The 17461-nt window shown below is 41.9% G+C and overlaps 1 long non-coding RNA gene across 1 annotated transcript; it reads right to left on the bottom strand.

The window, feature by feature from the left end:
* Positions 1–4791: 4791 nt before the first annotated feature.
* LOC113956848 lies at positions 4792–16670 on the bottom strand. The gene is made up of 3 exons (XR_003530976.1): positions 16562–16670; positions 13455–13457; positions 4792–4805 (listed from the first exon to the last, which is right to left on the bottom strand). It is a non-coding gene; the product is annotated as an uncharacterized LOC113956848 (long non-coding RNA).
* Positions 16671–17461: the final 791 nt, after the last annotated feature.

Here is a 17461-nt window from a genome sequence, read left to right as displayed (position 1 = left end):
GGCTCAGATATAAAAGCTGAGGCAAGGAGCAGGACCAGAGGCACTCACTGTCTCTGATATCTGCCTGCTGACAGCTGTTACGTGTGCTGGAGCCCTGCTTCTCAGAGAAGTGGCCAACCATTGCTGCTTATGGGAAGTAGAGATTAACTGCGGGCTTCTGCTTTGTGCGTGCACACACTGCTTTTGCTTTCTTTTTTGCATAAATATAAACTGCCTTATCGCAACCCACGATTTGTGTTGGTTTTTTTTCCCATCTTACCCTCTCCCCTTTCTGACTGGGAAGGGGAAGGATAGAGCGGCTGAGTGGGCACCTGGCATTCAGCCAAGGTGAACCCACCACATTTGCCTATGATACAGAGTTAAGGTGTGGAACTACTACAGGGCACAGGAAACACACTAATATAATAATGAGCTCAAAATGAATTAGAAAAAAAATTATGGAAGACAGAAGCACTGATGTGCTTTTAACGTGATGCTGTATATGGTGAGAGAATCCACAAAGCACAATAGAAGCTAGGAACAGGAATTATGAAAAGATTCACCTTGTTTTTTGAATGCATTTCCTGCACATGTGCCTCTTCACTCCTGTAGATGAACCTCTGGTTTGATTAAATACTGAAGTCACTTATAAGCTCTAACAAACTGATATACTCAAAGCCTATCTACTGCATTCTTACGGTTGGTATTAACCAGATCTCACTATGAACCCAGACTATTAGGATTCCTGCTATATTGTGTCCAGCTTGTATCCAGCTGAAAAGAAATGCAAAGTTTTAGAACAAATAAAGAGTCGTGCATTTTCTATTGAGTTCTTACCTAAAGAAGAGTTTTATCATTTCCCTTATTATGAGACAATTTCTTTAGTCTTTCAGAGCTTCTCTTTCTTCACTTAGGCCAACTGAAAATGTTTCAGGACTCACAGAAACTGAGATGCGCAAGGATGAGGACAGAAAAAGCTAGTAGGACTTGCAAATTACTGGCTATTGCATGTTAAGAGATCTAGTCCTCTCCTCCCCTCTCTTCCCCTCCTTTTCCCTCCCTTCCCTCTCCTCTTCGTCTCATCTCAATCTCCTCTCCTCTCAATCTCATCTCAATCTCATCTCAATCTCATCTGTATAGTTTAGACCAATGCTTTACACTCTCTTGACTTTTCACCTGTTTCGACTGCAATCTCTGTGTGAATGGGCTTTTTTTAATGTTACTACTTGTGTGAACAGTAGGCCTTTGGAGGTTTTTCTTGCTTGAAAGTGCTACTAGCACTTTGTGATTAGGAACAGGCTCCAACATACTTCAGAGACCAACCTCTGAAGAAAAGGGGGAAGTTTCTCTCAAGTACAGCCCTCTGTCATTAGCGATTTATCACTGATCACTGTGGCAGTTTCCTCTGCTGAATTTGGGTTGAAATACTTTTCTTTTTCTCTCAAAAAATCACTCTGTTGATGTTAAATTGTCTCATTGTTAGTAGGCATTATATTTTAGTTTACAGTGCCAGAAAGACTATGTAAAACACTTAAATTACCTTCTGGTGATGCAAAGAAGTAGTCAGGGAATTATCCAGTCTTAAAATCAAATTGGAGGAATCAGAGTAGTCCTGTTAATAAATTGCTTTCATCAGGAAAAGCATCTGTTATTGTTTATCTTATGAAGATGCCTAGGAGTCCAGCCACAGATCCAGACTCTCATGCACAAGAAGCTGTACTAGGAGAGAGTAAAAGTCCTGTTCAAAACAGTTTTAACACCCTGGGCTACTTCTCTTTTGCTCTTCTTGCATGTGACCTCCTTCATGAAAGCACTTTGCCCAGGTTACTCCTGAAGGATGAGGCTGAGAGCTACAAATCTTTTCTCCTGTGTGTTGTAAATGGAGACAGACACTCAGTTTTCAGCATCAGGGTCTGAGGACTGTGTAAAATCAGGCAATTTCCTGAGTGTCACTGACAGGTTTGCCACTCTCTGGGAAAGATGAAGACTTGCAAATGCAAAAGAAAAAAAAAGATTAACCTAGCAGGAGAGAGTTATAGCAATAGCAGGGAAAAGGAACAAAGCCATGGAAAACATTTAAATTCAGGGCTATCCAACTGAGATATTGCAACAGCTGCCTGAGAGAAGTTTTGTGTATCATAGTTTGCATCAAGGTTTGTGTCGCCAGCTCAAAGCCTGCTGTCAAAAATGGGTGCTAGGGAAGAGTAGTAGGGAAACTTTTCCAATAATTGACAAAGGTTTTGACATCTGCTATGTCAATAATGACAGTCACAGAAGTTTATCCATTTAACCTGTAACTTAAAAGAGACTACAGTAATCTCAGTATCTAAACATCACTAGTGAATTTAGTCTCCATCACTGACACCTGATACCATCCAAGAAGAATGGAAACTTGCAAAACAATATTGCTTGAGTCCAGAAAGGAGGAAAAAGAAAGGAAGAACACAATGTAAGTACACTGAGAAAGCGTGATTTAAAAAAAAAGAAATTACAACGAAAAACAAAAATCAAGCAAAAATACTACAAAACTCAAAAAAAACCCAAAAAAACCCCCACCAAAACTGTAACATAATGTTTTATCTGTCAGCTGAAGTACAGATGCATCCAAAGTCCAAATCAGGAGTCTTGAGCAGCAAAGGATATTTCAAGGTAGTGATGCATTAGAACTCTCTCTGGAAATAGTCCAAGAGCCAAGAATTCCCCTTATTTAGGAAACACCCTCATTTCAATTGCTCAGATGTTTAATTTGAATACATATAATTTATTCCCCAACGATCATTACAGCATTAGTATTTATTTACCTAAGATGACAACAGGGACTAAGGCCCTAATTAGGATCAGAGCTTGATTGTACTTGACAGATATTAGAAGGGAAGATAATGCTTGTTTTAAAGAGTGTTTGGTGTAAACTCACAAGAGTTGTGGAATTACACCCAGCAATGAAACTAGCTCAACAATAAAGGTCTGGAAGACATTGTGATTCCCCAGGAAGATCAAAAGAGAGTATTGACGTTCTCTAATTCATCAATGTTCTTTAATTCACCGTGTTCTTTAATTCACATGCCTTGATGAATTGAAAAGTTTTATTAACACTTCAGTAGAGGTGGTATTTTCTCAAATATCCAAGTTATCAATGTTAATATCAATGTGAAATGCACACTCAGGAGAGGCTGAGTGCACACAAACTGAGGCCTTTAGCTTTGTAACTTCTTTTTAAAGAATTAGGGAAACATCATAATTTACAATGTAAAAATATTTCTTCGAGTTTGCCAAAGAAAGATCATTTTGTGAATAGGCAAAAAATCACAGCTCAGATGTGCAATGCTCAGATGATACTATGCTCACGAGAGGGAAACTTAATTTCCTCAGGACCTACATTTTTACTGGAAATGTGTAAAGTATAGCTACTCATACTTACATCACATAACAAGCATAACAAGCATAAGGTATTGTGGAGGGCCAAAAATTATCTTTTCTTTTTTTCCCTTCACAGTTAAGGGATAGCATACAGTTGTTTGTTGCATGTGGAAGGCCTGGGTCCAGTTCCCAACCCTATTGTCTAATTTCATTGTGGACCTAAATGCAAACTCAAATGAACAGCAAATGCAGCACATGAGGGGTCTATCCAGTGTGATATCCTGTCTCTGAGCTCAGAAGACCATGGAAGAAGCAGATTATCTTTTTTCCAGGCAATTTTACCAGTGATTCATTTTCCAAAGCAAGTAACCATCTACTTATATTAAACAAATAGCTGCGCCAATAGTGTTTGTTGGTTCTTGATGCTTTCTTTTTTTTTTCCTCATTAATTTATCTGGGCCTTTTTTTTGGTTTTTTTTCCTGCCTGCAACAGTTTCATCCTTCATTATCTATACTACTTACCAGCAAAGTCTTCAGTAGGTGTTGTAGAAGAAATATCTCCCATTTGCCTTTGCAATGCTGCCTACAAATACCATCTTTCAATGATATCTACAAACCAGCTCTTTGGGGGAGGAAGTGTGAATTTCTAGATACACTTTCCACACCAGTCATGTTTTTCCACACCTGCTACTTGCTTTCTCATGGGCTGAAAAATAAGATTACTTATCCCTCTAATAGATGCGATGACACAGAAGACTTCTCTCTTCTCAGCCTACTTGCTATGTTTTAACAAATATGAGCACGTGTTACTCAGCTTACTGTCCACCTCTCAGTTTGATTGTCTTGATTCCTGCTGAGGAAACTTCTGCCACTTATGCAGCCCAGGTGTTCTACTTCTGGCCAAGTTCTTCCTTGGGATTCTTCCAAGTTCTTCCAAATTCTTTGCTGGAATGCAAGTAATAATAACCTAATTTGGTTACAGTAATTTCTATAAATATGGTAGACTCAAAGTAAATTAGTCCTTTTAGAGTCATAAGGAGTCAATAAGACAAATGACAATTTTTCATCTGTTCTCTCATAAGTCAAACTGTGGTGGCTGGATGGCACTTCTGTACTTGTTTACGTTGCAATTCTTTTGTTCAGAGGCTAGGTTTTAGTTCCTCAGTTTACACAAATTTTGCTTAAGAATCTTCAGTCTTAGCGTCTCCTGAAGGATGTATTTCCTCATATGACAATAAAAACTGCTACTGTTAATACCCTTTCCTGAAACAAAAAATCGAGTCTTGAGGGCAGCTCTGAAATATGATGCTTGAAAACCTCTCTGGTCTGGTAAGAAATTTGTCTTCTCTGCAGAGTGAAGGGTTAGAAGACAGCATTGGTTTGCAGGAAAAGTAGCAGAGACTGGATCTCTCCAGGTGGGAGTTCTGTGGTAGGTGCTGGTGAGCTGTTCCTTCACCAGAGACATGGCCCTAGACCTGTGTAGAGGGAGCTCAGTTCAGAGTGACAACCTCTTAAGTGCTTGTTGCAACTCAAATATGAGTGGTGCATCCCCCGGGGTCCAGAACAAACCTTTCTGCTGCTGGTATAAAGAGGAATTTCAGACAAACAAAATTCAAAAAACCCCAACTTTCCACTGCTTAGAGAAAATGATGTGCTTTTAGGTGTCCCCACCTAAAAAAAACTATGACAAGTAGCAACAACCCATTTACATTTTACTCTGTGTGTGTAATTTTGCAAAGCGAAAGCCAAATACACCTGGAGGATGATGTAGAGAACTGAAAATTTTTCACATTTTCCTGTTTTAGGAGTTTTATCTTTAACAAGAGCAGAGGGGACAGTGTATGAGTGTCAGGAGACAGTGAGGATGGGGCATAGATCTGCACAGACATGTTCATATTTGGCTCTTAGCTTTGTGTAGCAGCTGGGGATCCTAAGCAAACAGATCATCCCAGGGGTACAGAGAGACAGCATGCATCTGCCGTGGTGAGAGATGGCAATAAAGACTCAAAAATGCTGTAGTTTGAGGCTTGGCTTTGTACAGGTATGTGAAACTATGTGCTTTTCACCAGGTCTCGGTTTACACTTCTTAGGGTATGCTTAGCTCTGGCTGCTCCAGGCAGAAGCTGTGTCATCACTCTATTACAGAGGGACCTGTCATAATGCCACAAAAAAGTTTTCATCCTTATTCCCTTATTTTTTTGTAGGATAGCCAAAATGAAAAAAATATTTTTATTTTCCATTTTGTCTTTTTGAGGCATGTATTGTTTGGAGCTCTGGTGGTGCTAATGCAGCATTTTTGACTACTCCAATTTTCAGCTCTGGGCAGGATTATTCAGTTTCTGTTTTTCTGAGAATGGCCTCCATCTCCCATTCGAGGAGGATGTTCTATTCCTTAATTAGGTTCTGATAAGAGGTTTCAGATCTGCCCTCTCAGTTCCCAGTCAAGAGGGAACCTTGATTTACCATGGATTTAGCTTTCAAAGTTCCTGTAAATAGTGGCCATTATAAGGATTCATAAGGCAAATAATTGTACCTTTCTTGGCTTTCTTGCTTCAAAATTTGTAAGCAGCTACTAGAAAATAGAGAAAAACTGCTATGGTTTTAGTTGCTGTGGGGAATGGAAGCTTGTTAATGATGGGATGCTATAAGTATTGAGAATGTTTGTTTAAGACTGAATAGAAATATTTTCTTACAGACCAAATTCCCATGGATGAATCTCAGTTCTAGTAGGGTTTTTCAAACTGAGCTCGGCATCTGGGAATTGGGTGCTGAAGAAAACAGAAAGGAAGAGAGAAAGAGAAAGTGAAAAGGAAGCTAATTAAACAATTATTTCAATGAGGCCAAGGAAGGTAATGAGCTCCAGATGTTTGGGATTACACAGACAGTGTCAAAACTGGAGAAGAAATAGTGGGTGTATATATGCTTGTTTACTTCTCCCACTCTGAGCCTGACTACTGATTTCTCTTAAAGCCAGTGAAGAATAGGCCTCTCCTAAAATACCCCTTGGAATTCACTCTATTTTGATTCGAGTTTCTCTAGGTCAGTGTAACCCACAAAGGCAGTGGCAAAAACCCAGGTATATTATGGCATAATTGAAAATACAGCTTGGCCTTCACTCTTCGAACAGTTTGTTTACAATGAAACAGCCAATGAGCGCATGAGTCTGTACTGACAGCTATCTAGGGCCAGGTTCTGAGCTTTGAATCTCTGTTAAACAGGTGCAAAACCAGAGCAGGACAAGAATATAAGGAAAATTATAGCAGACTTAACACTGGTTGACTAATGGATTCACTCAAAGTGGACAATCACAGGAACAAAAAAGAATTTTATCTGACTATTTTTACATTCCCCAGTTTGTAAATATACAGCTTCTGCAACCCCTCTGTGTCAGATGTGACAACAGTCCATATAAACTGTAGTCTCTTTAGAACTCTGTTTTTAATCTTGCTACTTCAGAGGGACAAAAAACTCCTGGGAGCTATTAATGGCCTATATCACTTTGTTGACAGTAAAATACCCCTTTTAGATATTTACAAATTCTACTAAAACTATACATAGTTCCTAGGAAGTGGAGAAAATAAACTTTGAGAGATGACTGTGATCTGTGAAGGAACAAGGGCAATAAGTGATTAAGAGCACGAGATGGATTTCAGACACTAATTTAACCACATTGTAATAACAGCATCCTCTGTGGGCTTCTCAGTGTTTTTTTGTCCTGTACTTTCTCCCTCACTTCCTTTTCCCTTCGCCCACAACCTGCAAGAATGAAAGTGATTCCCCTCTGACCAGCAGAAGGGTTCAGCCCCTAGAGCTAGAGAAGAGAGGTATACTGATGGTGTTTGGTCCTGGTGGCATGCGGTCTGGAAACCCTGGACAACCCTAGTTGCCCTTTGCTAGGCTGAATACTGAGGAAAATTCCACAAACACCAACGTTGCCAGCTGAACTATGCTACGCTATTATTCTGCCCATTATTACTTGATGCATATTATTATTATTATTATTAGCATTAGCATTTTCTGTGTTTCAACCAATGAATCAGGCATAGAGGATGCAGTATTGCACTGTCAGGCAAAAAGACTAGTATATTTTTTTCTCACCTTGATATCATATGATTCTTTATCACCTTCCCCTTGGCCTTGTTCAGGGTTTAGGAGTGAGAATTTGGCCAGAAATCTCAGTCTTTGCTGCTCTCAGCATTGCTGTCTAAATCTACATCTATTTTCTAAAACTCTGCTTGGTGATGTGTACATTAAACACAAATTTATCCCATGTTAGAGGAAGCTGTGATGAAAATTATTTTTCCCTTTTTCTCTTTGTCCTAGTCATAAACTGAGAAAAAATACGCAGGATTTTAAATTCTTCCCCCTTTACTGGCTTACTGTGGAAGTAATTAAAAATAAAAATAACTGCATTTGGAAGATGCATCCATAGTACCATCTAAAAGGACAGCAGTGAGTCAAATCCTCATGGAGTGTAGATTGTCATGATTTTTGCTGCCATGGAAATACCATCAGTCTGCACCTGGAAATATTTTTGCTTCTCATTGCTTCACTGTACTACTCACTGCACAACTCCCTGTTTCTACTGTTTCTGTTGTTATTCATTTACAAAAGAAGATTTCTGCAGAAAAAAAACGTGGTTTGTTCCTTTGTATTTTTGTACAAGATTAGAGGAATTTGGATTCATATCAGGTCTCTGGACACTGATGTAAACTGGTACTTGTAATATTGGATATGTTCAGGGTAAGGAGTTTTCAACTAGAAAGAACCTCCAACCAGAAAATGTAACTACATTGCCTTGTCCTTTCTGCTTGCCCAAGCAGGTACCTGAACAGTTGTTTAGTTCCCCACAGAAACGCTGCATGAGCTGGAAACCCTGCAAGAGAAAACTTAACATAGAATAATAGAATGGCTTGGGTTGGAAGGGACCTTAAAGCCCATCTCGTTCCACCCTCTGCTATAAGCAGGGACACCTTCCACTATCCCAGGTTGCTTCAAGCCCTGTCCAACCTGGCCTTGAACACTTCCAGGAATGGGGTATCCTCAGCTTCTCTGGGTAACCTGTGCCAGGGCCTCAGTACTCTAATGACTCAAGAGTTCTTTTTTTAATATCTAATCTAAACCTACTCTCTTTCAACCTGAGTCCATTCCCTTTCATCCTGTCAGTCCATGCCCTTGTAAATAGTCTCTCTCCCTCTTTCTTGTTGGTTCCTTTAGGTACTGTGAGGCTGCTACTGGGTCACCCCAACGCTTCTCCTCTTCGGGATTAACAATCCCAACTCTCCCAGCCTTTCCTCACAGCAGAGCTGCTCCATCCCTCTCATCATCTTGGTGCTTCATATGGCCTTGCTCCAGCAGCTCCATGTCCTTGTTGTGCTGACCCCCCAGGGCTGGAGGCAGCTCTGCAGGTGGGGTCTCACCTGAGGGGGCAGAGGGGCAGAATTCCCTCTCTTGACCTGATGCCCACACTGCTCTTGATGCAGCTCAGGGCATGTTTGCATATCTGGGCTGCCAGAGCACATGGCCAGGTCATGTCCAGCCTCTCCCCCACCAGCACCCCCAAGTCCTTCTCCCCAGGGCTACTCCATCTGCTCATCCCCAGCCTGGATTGATACCAGGGGTGCCCCAACCCAGGTGCAGCACCAGCACTTGGCCTTGTTAAACCTCATGAGATTCCCAGGAGCCACTTCTGGAGCTTGTCCAGGTCTCTCTGGATGGCCCCGTCCTTCAGGTGTGTCACTTCACCCAATGCTTGGGGTCATCAAATTTGCTGAGGGTGCACCCAATCCCTTTGTCATTGATGAAGACATTAAATAGCACTGGTCCCAGTATGGACCCCTGAGGGACACCACTGTCATTGAGCTGTCACCACTGGTCACTTGGGATTCTGAGCTGTTGACCACGACCCTCTGGATGTGACTGTCCAACCACTTCTTTATCCAACTAAAAGTCCATCCATCAAATCCATCTCTCTCCAATTTAGAGAGAATGATGTTGTGGGCAACCATGTCAAAGGCTTTACAGAATTCCAGGTAAAGGACAGCTGTAGCCCTTCCCTTGCCCACTGATAAAGTCACTCCATCATAGAAGGCCACTGTGTTGGTCAGGCAGGACTTGCCCTTGCTTAAGCTGTGCTGGTTGTCCCAAATCACCTCCCTGTTTTCCATATGCTTTAGCAGAACTTCCAAGAGGGTCTGTTCCATGATCTTTCAAGGCACAGAGGTGAGGATGACAGGTTGGTATTCTCAAGGTCATCTTTTTACCCTTTTTAAGGATAGGTACAATGTTTCCCTTTATCCAGTCACCTGGTACTTCACCTGACTGCCATGACTTTTCAAATATCATGGAGAGTGATTCTCTCAGGACTCTGGGATGCATCTTATCAATCCCATAGACTTATGAACATCCAAGTTCCTCAGGTGGTCACAAACCTGATCTTTACTTTTCTCCCTCAGCCCCCATCCTGCTTTCCATCTACTCAAGAAGTGTGGGAAGAGAGGTTGCCATTGAAGACTAAGTTTTGAGTACCTCAGCCTTCTCCTCATGCCCTGTTACCAGCTAACCAGCATTGTTTACTGGGGGAAAAACACCTTCTTTGACCTTCCTTTTCTGGTTAACAGACCTGTAGAATGCCCTGATATTCTTTCCCCTTTGTCAGACTCAGTTCCAGCTTCACCTTGGCCTTCTTTGCCCCAACTGTACACAACCTCATAGAGAAATTCATCTCTATGCTCTTCCTGGTTCACCTGCCTATGTAGTTGAACTTCTGAGTTGCTCTTCAGTGCTGAGTCAATGAGTCCCACAAATCGTAAGAAGTAATTTTTTTCTCTTCTTGCTTTCAGAATATCGTGGTTGTCTCTCTGGAGATTATGACTTTCTCAGGTAGAAAAAGGAGAAAATAAAAACAAGCTTAGAATAGTGTAATTTTCTCATTTTGGTTTATCTTTTGCTAAACCTTTGGTGGAATAACGCAGATCTGTTGACCACTGCCTGTCTCATGGTCAGCAGATGGTTCCACTTCTAATCCTGTCAAATGTGAAAAGGGAGGCATGGGCTTATCATGTGCTGGAAATTTCCCAGGCTTATACCACTGCTGTAAAGAATTTTACGAGCATGATCTGGAATCTCACTGTGTCACCTGCTGGATATGGCTTTTCCTTACAGAAGTCCTCTTCTCAACAGGTTTGAAGATCAGGAGATCTTTGAAGTCCTAAGGACCAGAGGATATGCCTCTAAATCGCTTTGGCTAGGCTGACCAAAAAAAGGGCTTACTTTGCTTATGTCTGGAGGTTAATTGTTACCTCTGAAAAGCAGCATTCAGAGTTTGGGGGTTGTCTGGAAAGTCTAGATGTATTCCCAGAGATCTGCCAAGGTCCTCAAACTAGTCTTGCATCTAGGATAGAGACAGAAGCAACCCTCTCACCTCACACTCCATTTCTTGCAGCAGGGATCTGGGAGGCTGATATGCACAAAGGACAGTGGCAATGGGAAGTCACAGGAATGAGAAGGTGTGAGGGCAGGAGGCACAACTCCTACAAACCCCAAAATTGGTCTCACGTCCCTCATGTCTTCCAGCCTTTCTCCTCTCTCTCACCTCATCTACTTTCCCCTCATATCCCCAAACCTTCGGCCCCACTGAGCTGAAGGTTTGAGTTGCCAAGCCTACATGTCAGCCTTTCCCATTAACCCCTTTACCTCCAGAGTCAACACTTGCTCTCAATGGTACTCTGTGTTACAGGTCTCAGTGCCAGGGCTGGGTGAGCTGTTTGCTCACGGAGCACCACACAGTGATACAATTTGACTCTTGGAAGGTGAATAGCCAGGTAGGTGTGGCACCTTGCCCAGGGTAATTAGTGCTATGTCTCAGGGCTAATTGGGTTGAGCTGGTGAGAGGAAGGTGAACGACTTCTATTATCCTGTCTCCCTTGCCTTGCCCTGCCCTGCTGTAGATCTTCACTCTCTGCTGAATCCCTTAGGAAAACTCACCTGATGTCAACAGAGAAGCAACCAGCTAAGATACCAGTTTCCTATAAAGCTGTATCTATTGCATGCAGAACAAACACTTGTGAAAAATATAAACACTAGGAAGTGTGACAATAAGCAGTTAGTCCTATTTTTTTTTTTTTTTCAGCTTGGCATCAGAAACTTTTCAGAGTAAAAAACGGGAAAGACAAGGCAGCAGAAGTGTGGATGTCACAGAAAGGCAGACAGCATCCTACCTGATATTAGCACAGTTGTAGGGGTTTTACAATCAAGTGTTTTGCAAACAAGCTTTGAGGACAAAAGGGACAGTGTTACAGGTGAGATGCATTAATGTAAGTTTCAAGAGAATCTGAAGGGGAGTAGATAGACCCTTAAGTAATGCAAAAGCAGCAGGTAGGAGGAGAAGGAACAGCTCAGAGGGATCCCTAAGTGCTGGTAAGTTCATAGTGTTTTTCCTTGGGTGGGAAAGCAGAAGGCTTTTTCTTGCCTTGGCTGTGTTCCTCAAGGCAAGGCCTGGTCTAGCTCCCCTTGAAGTCAATGGACAGAATCCCATTGACGTCAGTGGGACTTGGGTTTGGGCCATAATTACTGGAAAGACCCGTAGTCTAAATGGAGAAATGTCTGCAGCCATACATAGCTCCATTCTAGGTTAAAAATAAAAATAAAAAGCTAATTTCCAAGTTTAACATCCCCAGCACTGTAAATAGATGCCTCTTTCCCCCATCACAGATGTAACGCTGTTCAGTTTGACTGTGGCTATCTTGAACAGCCAAATGGCTTGAGTTTCCCCCAAGGCATAGAAATAAACATGAATACTTCATAAAAGTAAAATTAAAGAGAAAAAAAAAGAAGAAGAAGAAAACAAACAAAAATAAAAGAAGATAAAGAAACCTCTTTAACAAATCCTCTTGCTACCCAGAGAGCAAATTTACTGCAGCATTTCATGAGTCCTTGGGCTTGAGAAACAAACAAACAAACAAGCAATATACATCCTTTGTCTGGGAGAGATGAAATTTTTTTTATGTTGAGTTTTTCTGACAGTGAAGAGTTGAGAGAGTAGCTGGTTGAAGTCTGAACACCTCCAAATGTAACATTTAAGAAGCAAAGGGCTGCAGCCCTGACTCCCAGACTTTCCTCTGACTCTTTTCAAGAACATCTAAAAGCAGAAAGTGAGGATGAGCAGTGAGGGTGAGTGGTCCTGCATGTTTCCTGCTGTCTTGACAAGTAAGTGCTGCGTGCCAGCAGCCAGACCCTCACCTGGGATGAGTTCCCAGCATGCCCACACTCCTCTAGGATGCCTCTTCTCACAGCCTCCCTGCCAGACATACACAGGCTCTTCCACCTGCTACCTCTGCAGAGCAAAAAATGCACCAGCTATCTCTTGATTTTGAAGTCTGTGGGCCCAAATGGCCTGCATTATCCCATCCCTTGTGTTGCAACAGTACAAGGTGTGAACCAAATGAACACACACATGTGGGAAGCCACTGGGTTGCACACACACAGCGCTGTCCCACAGGGAAAGCCCTGCCCTGCAATCACATCCTGGAAGGATATTTGAAGATAGCAAGGATATGATGAAGATAGCAAGTAACTTCACATGGGTTTTCTGGGATTGCCCGGTGTTATTTTATTATGAAAAACATAAATTATTGGCAAGATTGTTACTGCCACTTGAAGCCAGGGTCTGTTTGTTTTGGTTTGTAGCTCCATTCACTCAGCCAACTAGTTTCATCTGCTGATGCCTGTGGAGCTGTTTTGAATGTGAAACCGCCAGTGTAACATCCTCTGGTTATTGTGAAATATTTGTAAAAAATGCTTTTATTAAACCATTGCTTAACAGGGGAAACTGAAATACTCGTACTAATCATCTCATGCTCTCCTGTCTGTCTGTCTGTCTGTGGAAGAAGTCTCCTGGGATTTCCTCTCTAGCACAAACTCATCATGAGCCCCCTTGACAATGAAGGACTTTAGTAAGTTTTGGATCAGCCCTCTGAGAACAATTTCAACATTTAAAGCTGGCAGGAAGATCAGGATTTTTCTCTCTGTGCCATTTATTGGTGCAGGTAGGCTGATGTCCATGTCAGAACTCAGAGGAAACAGTAAAGTACACAGAGCCAAATTCTTCCTTGCTCCACAGCCTGGGATAGACCTTTTCTGCCTGGCACAAAGGGGGTCCAAACATAATATGGAAGGAGAACACCTTACACACTGATCGTGGTGGTTCTCATAGAATTGCTCCACCTTTAGGCCTGGAGACAGTCATGCTGAGGAAATATAAATTACAGGAGAGAAATTTGCTGCTGCCAGTGCTTATTACTGTTTGGTGCTTGCTCCGTTCCAGACTTGCTTGTCTGGATCAGAGAGAAGGTCTGTCTCCTACAAGAAAGTACTTTTTTTTGTGAACAAACTGCATGGTCCTTTCCTTGCTGTACCCAGTAATCTTCCAGGTGGTAGTCTGGAGGTTTAACAAATCTGGAAATTTCCAGACCAACCCTAGTACTGACATCTTGTAAAAATTCTTTTTGGAGCCATTTATCCTTTCAATCTCCACTGCACTGCGTGGCAATGAATTCCACATTTCCTCCCTTACAGGAGATAGATGAAAGCACACTTATTTTTCTATTTTGGTCATTATTTTAAAATTGCTGCCTTATACACTTTGTGGGCTGACTGAAATCACTGTGTCCCACAGCTCCTGCACTGCGTTATAGATCAAATCCTTACCCTTTCAGCTTCCCTGTATGATTCATGATTCATTATTCATTATTCATTATTCTCTCCTACATTTATCCTCTTTCAAATTGTCCTGTTCTACTTAGACTCTACATGTATTTCAGGCTCTTGACTCTCCTTTGGGTTAGGCTTTTGAATCAGTTTCCACTTTCACAATATAAAAATTGCATTAATTTTTCCACCGTAGGATGTCAGAGTGCTTAACAAACTTGTAAAATTCTGAATAGGCCTGATAAAGTAATTTTCTATGTACTTTTATTACTGTGGATCCTGAGAAACTGCTATTACAACTGGATATGCACTGTTACTGACCCAATGGATACTGAAATAGTGATTTGGAAATCTTCTGTCTGAGAAAAACTGAGGAATTTCTCTTATTCTTGCTTTGGTCTTTATTTTAGGAAGCAATCAAACTGCTCCCAGCTGGGTGGATCTTTGTTTCCAACTTCCTTCTAGTGCTACGCTATTTTAGTTATAACTATGTCCTGATAAAAGTTTAAAATCCATAAACTGTAGCTAGCTTAGGAAAACCATAGCAACGATCACAGCAACATTTGGACTTACTTTGACCTACTGGGATCAGGTTAATTTGAGAGAAACACCCAAAATGTGCAGATAGTTAGGGATGCTTTTAATACAGAATGATGTGGGACAGGCCTGGTGGAGGTCAGTAACTACAAATCACAATTTGTGGAGTTTATTAGTAGTCACTTGAAACTTTAACTATCATTGGGAGAAACAAAGAACCAAACTTTTGTATTCCTCCTCAGAAATGTACAAAGTGAATACCTGCAAACTGAAGGGCAAAATTTAAAGCATTTCCCCTCTCATGGGAGGTAACCAAAGGGATTGTGTGGACAGTTGATTTTGTGAGGTATTTTGTAATTGCATGCTGGATTTGTGCCAAAAGCATTCAACTTCTCTTAAGGCCCCCAGAGGGGCACCCATATTTACTCCTTTTAAGAATTATTCTTTTTCCTGCTTAGCTTGATTTTGAAATCCTGGCTGCAGCCCAGCTGGAATGTGTCGCTATGGGCTCCTTTGAAATCTCAGCTCCAGCCTCCCTGGGTCCTCACTGTGAGTTTCAGAGCTGAATGTGATAGCAGTAGATCCATCAAAGGTCTGAGTCTCTGTTATCAGGGACAGTGATTATGCAAAGAAAAGTCCTGAGAATAATTTAAAAAATTATATCTTCCCTGTAGACCCCCTCAGGGTTCTTTTTTGCTTGCTTTCTTTTTCTCCTTTGGTACCCACAAACCTCATTTATCCAAACACCTCTGTTTGCACAATAGCAAGATTTTTCCAATAGCTTTTGGCCTATTTCTCTTTCCTCATCTGACACCATCATTCCAAGGAAGTTACTTGGAAAAGATATATTTGAGGCTGACACAAGAGTCACGGTGACTCAGTATATTGAAAGGTCACTGTCATTAAAACAGTTCTGTTTTCACTTAATGGAGCATTACAGCACCTTCTACAAACATAGTCTAGCTTAAAAATTATATGTATCAGAAAAAATATGTACCAAAATATGAATCTAATAAATATACTGTCATATCCCAGTACGTGTATCTAATATACTGATGGGGCACACCCAGGGGTGCTAAGGAAGCTGGCTGATGTAACTGCAGGATCACTTGCAGTTTTCTTCAGAAGGTCTTAGCAGCTGGGGAAGGTTCCTTAAGACTGGAAGAAAGCAAATGACCCCCTTGTTTGCAAGAGGGGTAAGAAGGAGGATCTGGGGAAACACATGCTGGTCAGTCTTACACAGAATCATATAATCACAGAATATTCTGAGTTGGAGGGGACCCATCAGGACCGTCAAGTCCAACTCCTGGCCCTGCACAGGGCCATCCCCAAGAATCACAAAATGTGATTCAGAGTGCTGTCTAAATGCTTCTAGAACTCAGACAGAATGACTGAAGGAACCACCTTGAAAGACTTTCCTGAACTTTTTAAGGACAAAAGGTTGATTGAGAGCAGTCATTATCAATTTATGGATATACAAAAGAAAAACAATGACTTAAGATTGCCTTCTAGGAAGAGATGGCTGGCTTGATGGAAGAGGAGATTGTTGTCTATCTTGACTTTGGCGAGACTTCCAGCACTGTTTCCTGTAGCATCCTCACTGACACACAGATGAAGTGAGAATAAGTGAACCATGGGGTGGACTGAAAAGGCCAGCCACACCAGTGGGATCTCAGCAAACTAGTAGTGGATCTTATGTGTCTTACTGCCGTTCCTAAGCACCTGGAATTTTGGCCCAGGAAGTCGTTAGGCTTTGCAAACAAAAATTTGGGAAGGACTCTATCCACATTTGCTACAAGCACACTAGTGGTTAAAGAGGTCAATGCGAGAAAGACAAGTCTAGTTGCAAAAAGCACAGCAGAAAGACTCCTTGGATGGTATCAGCAAGACACGGTTCTTTCTGCATTGTCTTTTCTCTTCGAGGGTGATCCTGTGCGTTCTCAAAGGAAGCAGCAGCATTACAGATGGTGTGTCTCCAGACCTCCTGACTGGAGGCCAAGGTAGACCAGCGATGAAGATCAGTGTGGCCAAGGCTGAGATGTTGCATCAGGGAGTCCTTGTATCTTCTCTTCGGGGCTCCTCTCTTGTGGCAGCCGGTGGCAAGTTCACCACAGAACATGATCTTAGGGAGGCAGGAGTCCTTCATTCTTGAGACGTGCCCTGCCCAACACAGCTGTGTTCTCAGCAACATGGCCTCAATACTCATAACTGCTGCCTGACATATTGATCACATAATCTGCCCAGTGGATGTTTAGGATTGTACAGAGGCAGCGTTGATGGAAGCATTCTGGGAGTCGCAGGTGGTGGCGGTAGATGACCCATGATTCAGACCCATATAAAAGAGCAGACAGCACTATGGCTCTGTAAACACTGATCTTTGTACTTTTCTTCAAGTGTTTATTATACCATACTCTTTTATGGAGTTTTCCAAAAGCACTATATGCCTTTGCTAACCTGTTGTCTATCTCCCCGTCAATCTTACCATCTGAGGAGATGAGGCTACCTAAGTAATTAAACTGCTGGACTGATTTGAGCTCTGAATCACCAATGGTGATATGAGGATGATGGAAGACCTCGCGAGGTGCAGGCTGATAGAAAACTTCTGTCTTCTTCAAGCTGACTTCCAGCCCAAAAAGCTCAGTAGCATCTGCAAAGCAGGATGCTAAACGCTGCAGAGCTACTTCTGTGTGGGTGACAAAAGCGGTGTCAGCGTAAAGCAGCTCCCGGACAAGATGGTTTAAGGTCTTAGTGTGGGCCTTCAGTTGCCTTAGGTTGAATAGGCTTCCATCAGTACAATATCTTCTTCATCGAGGTCTGCCATGGCCCTTTGGAGCATTATGCTGAAAAGGATTGTGAATAAGGTTGGTGAGAGAACACAGCC

This window comes from Corapipo altera, unplaced genomic scaffold, assembly GCF_003945725.1.
Source record: "Corapipo altera isolate COAL_440 unplaced genomic scaffold, ASM394572v1 61153, whole genome shotgun sequence".
NCBI lineage: Eukaryota > Metazoa > Chordata > Aves > Passeriformes > Pipridae > Corapipo > Corapipo altera.
This window is presented reverse-complemented; position numbering and strand designations above follow the sequence as displayed.